Source organism: Pseudochaenichthys georgianus, chromosome 16 (genome assembly GCF_902827115.2).
Source record: "Pseudochaenichthys georgianus chromosome 16, fPseGeo1.2, whole genome shotgun sequence".
NCBI classification, from domain to species: domain Eukaryota; kingdom Metazoa; phylum Chordata; class Actinopteri; order Perciformes; family Channichthyidae; genus Pseudochaenichthys; species Pseudochaenichthys georgianus.
This window is the reverse complement of record NC_047518.2, coordinates 46551299-46558262: the sequence shown is the minus strand read 5'-3', so window position 1 is coordinate 46558262 and position 6964 is coordinate 46551299. Positions and strand designations below refer to the sequence as shown.

The 6964-nt window shown below is 42.9% G+C and overlaps 1 pseudogene; it reads left to right on the top strand.

Annotated features, from left to right (window-relative positions):
• Nucleotides 1-1216: 1216 nt before the first annotated feature.
• Nucleotides 1217-2366, top strand: LOC139435387 (uncharacterized; annotated as a pseudogene).
• The last annotated feature ends 4598 nt before the right edge of the window (nt 2367-6964 follow it).

Sequence of the window (6964 nt, the reverse complement as noted above, 5' to 3'; positions counted from 1 at the left end):
CTTTCTCACTGTCTCCGTCCCCCCACCAACTCATAAAGCTGGCAATGTCCTTGATCTCATATTCTCAAGGAATTGCACTACTTCTAACCTCTCTGTAAACCCGCTCCACACATCCGATCACTTCTTCATTTCATTCTCTTTACCCCTTTCCAAACATAACAAACTAATCTCTTCGCATCCTGCACTTGTCCGCCGTAACCTCCGTTCCCTCTCCCCCTCTACCTTTGCCTCATCGGTGCTCTCAGCCCTCCCTTCCTCTGACTCGTTCCAACTCCTGCCTCCAAACTCTGCTGCAGCAACTCTCCTCTCTACTCTCTCCTCCTCTCTGGACTCTCTCTGTCCTCTCACATCTCGGCAGGCTCGTCAGTCCCCTCCTGCTCCCTGGCTAAATGACGCACTGCGTGCTAATAGAACCGTCCTTAGGGCAGCTGAGCGGAAATGGTGGAAATCCAAACACCGTGACGACCTCCTAATCTATCAGGCTCTCCTCTCCTCTTTCTCTGCTTCCATCTCTCCGGCAAAAAGCACTTTCTTTCAAGATAAGATCCAATCTTCTTATTCCAATCCTAAAAAACTATTTTCCATCTTCTCCACCCTCTTGGATCCTCCCAAGGCCCCTTTCCCCTCCTCCCTTCTGTCAAGCGACTTTGTTAATCACTTTGAAAAAAGGTTGACGATATTCGCTCTTCTTTTTCTAACTCACCTCTACTCACCGCTGGATCACCTGAGCCACCTTCAACCGGCACACTAACCTCCTTTTCCCTCTCTCTCTCCAAGTGAGGTTCTTACCCTCATTACCTCTGCCCGCCCTACCACCTGTCCTTTGGACCCTATCCCTTCAAACCTCCTTCAGACTATCACTCCTGATATTCTACCGTTTCTCACCCATTTCATCAACACTTCTCTAACTTCTGGTCACTTTCCAAACAGTCTCAAGGAGGAAAGAGTAAACCCTCTCCTGAAGAAACCCACTCTCAACCCGTCTGATGTTAAAAACTACAGGCCTGTCTCTCTACTCCCGTTCCTGTCTAAAACACTTGAACGCGCTGTCTTTAAACAACTCTCCTGCTATCTCCATCAGAACAACCTTCTGGATCCGCACCAGTCTGGTTTCAAGGCAGGTCACTCCACAGAAACTGCTCTCATTGCTGTCACTGAGGAACTGCACACTGCTAAAGCAGCCTCCCTCTCCTCTGTCCTCATCCTGTTGGACCTGTCTGCTGCATTCGACACGGTGAATCATCAGATCCTCCTTCGCACTCTCCAAGAACTTGGAGTCTCAGGCTCTGCACTTTCCCTCCTCACCTCATACCTCACCGCACCTACAGGGTAACTTGGAGAGGGTCCGAGTCCGACCCTTGTCAATTAACTACAGGGGTCCCTCAGGGCTCTGTTCTTGGTCCCCTCCTCTTCTCCCTGTACACAAACTCGCTCGGATCTGTCATTAGCCCGCATGGTTTTTCATACCACTGCTACGCTGACGACACCCAACTAATTTTGTCCTTTCCCCGCTCAGAGACCCAGGTCGTCGCACGCATCTCTGCTTGTTTAGCTGACATCTCTCAGTGGATGTCCGCTCATCATCTCAAGCTCAACCTTGACAAAACTGAAGTGCTTTTCCTTCCGGGAAAAGATTGTCCCTCTCTTGACCTGACTATCAACATCGGCACCTCTGTTGTTTCCCCGACCCAGACTGCAAGGAATCTGGGTGTGATCCTGGATAATAACCTGTCCTTCACTGCAAATATCGCTGCTACAACCCGCTGCTGCAGATACACGCTCTACAACATCAGGAAGATACGTCCCCAGCTGACCCAGAAAGCGACGCAGGTTCTGGTCCAGGCTCTCGTCACCTCACGCCTAGACTACTGCAACTCCCTCCTGGCTGGTCTACCTGCATGTGCCATCCGACCTCTGCAGCTCATCCAGAATGCAGCGGCTCGTCTGGTCTTCAACCTTCCAAAATTCTCCCACACCACGCCGCTCCTCCGCTCCCTTCACTGGCTTCCGGTAACTGCTAGAATCCACTTCAAGACACTGGTACTTGCGTACCATGCTGCGAATGGATCTGGCCCTTCCTACATCCAGGACATGGTTAAACCGTACACCCCAGCACGTGCACTTCGCTCTGCATCAGCCAAACGACTCGCTGCACCCTCGCTGCGAGGGGGACCCAAGTTCCCATCAGCAAAAACACATGGATTTGCTATCCTGGCTCCAAAATGGTGGAATGAGCTCCCCATCGAAATCAGGACCGCAGAAAGCTTACACACCTTCCGGCGCAGACTGAAAACTCATCTCTTTCGACTCCACTTCGAGCGATAGAATGAATAACAAAGAACTGCTAACAGAGCACTTATATACTAATAAAGGACTGGCTTATCTAAAGCCAGTTGAGTAGCACTTGAAACGATTGGCTCTTTGAAACCTGATGTTCTTATATGATTCTGTTTTCTTCAAGGTTGTGTCTTCCTGGTCGAATGTACTTATTGTAAGTCGCTTTGGATAAAAGCGTCAGCTAAATGCAATGTAATGTAATGTAATGCAACAGAGCTACAAGTAAGACAGTCGAACCCGGTGCATTCTTCCGTCTGAATGTGGTGCACTTTTGCTAAACAAAGACAAATTAGACAAATTGCTCGTGTTACCGCCCTTACATGCTGAACACTCTTGGCAAGGAGCATTGTCCACCTCAAGACGGGTAACATTTAACCACACATTGGAGCGCTTCTCTCCGCCATCTCCTCCGTGTGTTGCTGCATCATGTAGCAGCTGAGTGTGTGTAAACTGCCCCGCCCCCTCGCACACAGACGGGGGAGAGAGATCTTGTCTGGTTCGGAAAGATCGAAAATACACCGACCATAGCCGTATTTGTTTGTCTTTGTGCATGTTAGAAACGAGTTGGTGACACTAAGACTGCGAGATAATGTTTGTGTAGCAATAATACATGACCTTTCTCTTTCTCAACTCGCTACTCGGAGGGAAGTCCCTGTCATATGCCTTGTGAACACTCCGATAATGCCTCTCCACATTACCTTTCTTTGGCAGAGCGACGCTTGCTTTACAAATAAGGCAAATAACCTTTGAATGTGACATCACAAAAAAATAGGGAGGAGGGATCAAAACCTGTTTTGCCTCATTCTAACGGAACTGGATTTTTTTTTTATTATGAATGACTCGCGATCTACCAGCATTGCCAGTCGACCGCGGTCGACGCACTGGGGCACCTCTGCTCTAGATGATAGGAAAGGAGATTTCAAACTTCCTTTATAACCTCCTTTAGCTTAGGAACCACTGGACCTCCCTCAACTTTATCAAATAAAGTCAACATCTCACAGACTTCACTGAGCTGTGTGGGGTTTGTTCAGCTTCTAAAAGATGTTTGAATGGTGATATACACAGTGATAGGTGTTAAGGACTAACGTTTATAATAAATACATCTGTATTGATTTTAAGATCTTTTCATCAATCATACGTATTGGGATCATTTGTATTAATGTGGACCGGAGGGAGAGGGAGACGAGCATACGAGCATACGTTTCACTTTCCTTTTTTATTTCAATTCCAACTTTGGTCATGAAGAATATGTTTCTCTGTTGTCCACGTTCATAAAGCATAAAGCAGCAGCTTCAGAGCACGGTGCAGAGTCTCTAGATGAGTTCACAGCAGTCCCTCCTTCTTATTGAACATCCATGTTTGTAGTCCGCTGTATAGAAAACTGTAGTTTCCATGGTTTCCCCACAGCAGCAGACGCACATTCAGGACGTCCGCTGGCGCATCAGAAACACGTGGGCTAGTGAAAGTGCAGTCGATTCTCTACCGCAGTCTCTTCTCCTAAGTCCTTTTGAATTCTCCTATCCACTATCCCTTAACCCCGTGACGTTTCACTCAGAGGTCAAGGAATAGACGATAGGGTTAGAATTTAGGAGCTGATTTTTGGACTATCCGACTGCAACCCTGGACTTGTTGGTTTGGCTTCTCTACACACTAAACAGTATGTACAATATATGAAAACGTCAAACATCTTATACCCTTTTACTTCGAGAGATAAGAACCAATCTTGTTTTTAAGGCAGTGCTGACAGCTCAGAGAATTAAACAGATAGAAAGTATTCTGTCTTCGCCTAAAGGACTTTCCTTTCTTCCCTGGAGGCACGAGTTTGCATGAATATTAACTGACTAATATATTATAATGCTTTTAATCTAAACATCGTTTAGATATTTTTCTTCCATACTCTTACTTTGGCAGCTCTCCTAACCTTTTTAAACCTGTTTTTCCTATTATAGAATCTACTCAGAACAGTTCTTAAGAAGATTGAACCATCTCGCACACACTGAAAAAATTGATACTTTGGACTAACTTAAAACAATTCGCTAATTTGTTACAGCTAATTTTTTACAGCTACTTTTTTTTGTTTATTCCAACTTGATTTTTCAACCTAAAGAAATTAAGTTGAGTAAAAAATATTGCTTCTGTCTAAGATATATATTTACATTCACACAAAGTAATAAGATGATTTATTCTGAAGACCACACAACATTTGTTACTTTGTTATAACTTAATTTTTCCTTTTGGACTAACCTCATATTTATATTAGATCTAAGTAGAGTTTTTAAGTTTGTGAAAAAAAATAAAAAAAAATACTTCATTTTGTTGCAGGCAATATTTTTTATTATAGCTTAAAATATGTTATTTTATTACAAAGCAAACACGTGTCAATTAGAACTAAATCAAGATCACTTTGGCTTTTTTTTTTACAAAACTCTCCTGTAGCCTTAACCAAATACATCACAAATATGCATATGAACATGTTAAACTAGCTTGCATATCTCTCCATTAAAATGTAAATATGTAATAGGTTTAAACCTGGCTGCCTTTTAATAAAACACTAGAACGTATGCATGACATCTTGTTTTAATTTACATTTTTAAACACTTCAACAATATTTTCTGCAGCTCTTAATTACAACTTCAGATACACATGTATTAGCCATTAAGAAGGGTTTAAGTAGCATTACCAGAATCTGTCATGTCACATTCTTTTTTAACTTCAAATGAAACATACAGAGGCCAAAACAATTAAGCAATGAAAAATGCAGTTCAATCACTATCATTGCAATCTTTGAACAAGGTTGGCCTTTTGTGTCAGTTAAATAATTTCAACCAGATACGAGTTCTTGTAGAGACTGAGCTGGAGGGTGTGGACAAGATGTCAGTGTTGTCTGATTGAGCATACACTGATTCTTCACAGACGGTAAAGATGTATTCTTGGACACCATCATCAGGTATTGGGATGACATTGATAGTTGTCAAATCTTCAAGGTCAGCAGTGGATGTCAGGTTGACTAGTGCATCTCCAATGTCTCTGTCTTGATATTGCATTCTAAAATGCCACCTATAGAGTGCCACAGTGACGCGTCCTAAAACCCAGAAGTAAGTCAGCATTTTACCACTTCCGGTTCCTTCGACAAAAAACGCAATGCAATTTCTCCATAGGATTTTGGAAAATAGCTTGAAATAAGGTCTGTGGTTGAAACACATTTAAGAGACGGATCACGTTTTGTTCAGTGGGATCATAACCACATGTCTAGCCTACTTTTATAATGTTCGAATCATAAATCTATTGATCATAAATCCATCAATTAGATTTATGATCCCACTGAACAAAACGTGATCCGTCTCTTAAATGTGTTTCAACCACAGACCTTATTTCCAGCTATTTTCTAAAATCCTATGGAGAAATTGCATTGATTTTTTGTCGAGGGAACAGGAAGGAGTTTACTTCCGGGTTTTAGGATGCGTCACTGTGGCTCTCTATTTCACACACTTTCTTGACTTCATCAGTAAGTCCATTGTCTCTGGAATTCCATCAGGCAGAACTAGCTTCCTGGTGACATCGGGATTCAGAAGAATTTGTAACTTGGCTGGCGTTTTCACGGTCATGTCAGGCAACCCAAAAGGAAGTAGAAAAAACAAGAACATAAACAATGATATTAGTAATAGTGCAATGATACACTGAGGACTGAATGTCAGTGTATGTCTCACAATAGTGACATGCCTGGAAAGACAGAGCAAATGATTGCCACCAGTAGCTCTCAATAAACATACAGATGTGAGGATTGACTTTACATGCAACAATATTAATGAAGTGCAGTCTTGTATTTTTAATTGACTTGTACAATACATACTTTTTCTCATTTAACTTTAATATTTTAAATTACCTTACTTAACATTTGGGTACCTAACTAGATATATTATCACTTGAGATTAGAGTAGAGTAAAGCAGCATCCACACGGCAGCGTGCGTTGAAGCTAAATTCAATCACATCGATCTCCTGCCCCGGACACACAAGCACACGGTTTGATTGGCTGACGCTTCCGTCGAAGCTTGAAAAGTTGAACTTTTCTCAACTTTTGAAGTGAGCAACGGAGGCAAAGTGAAGTGACAATGCAGTACGGCAGAGCGTGACGTCAAAGTGAAGCGACGGAAGCTGCGTTGAAGCTTCAACCAGGGTTCAAGTTATAAACTGAGCTCTATGGGGTCTTTAAACAACAACAACACACACACAAACTTAAATATGAAAAGAACAACTACGCACACACATCATCTTGCCTTGCGCAGCACGCTCACAGGCATAGATTGCGCAACCTTGGAAGTGCAGTGCAGGGATATTGTCATTCAAGAGATGCGTAGTTCTTTTGGAAAACATGTTTTGAGTTTAGCCTATTCACCTCGTTAGCATAAATAATACCGATTACATTGACACATGCATTATTTTTGATAAAAATAATGGTTGTTGGTAATGTATTAGCGACCCACACAGATGTATGATTTCACTGCGTCCGTTGGCTCCCACATAACTCGAACCCTGGCTTCAACGCACGCTGCCGTGACGGGCCGTAAGTCTCCATTTTGCGTTTTTCAAACCGTGGTAAATTTGGTTTTATATTTGTCATAGTCTGCT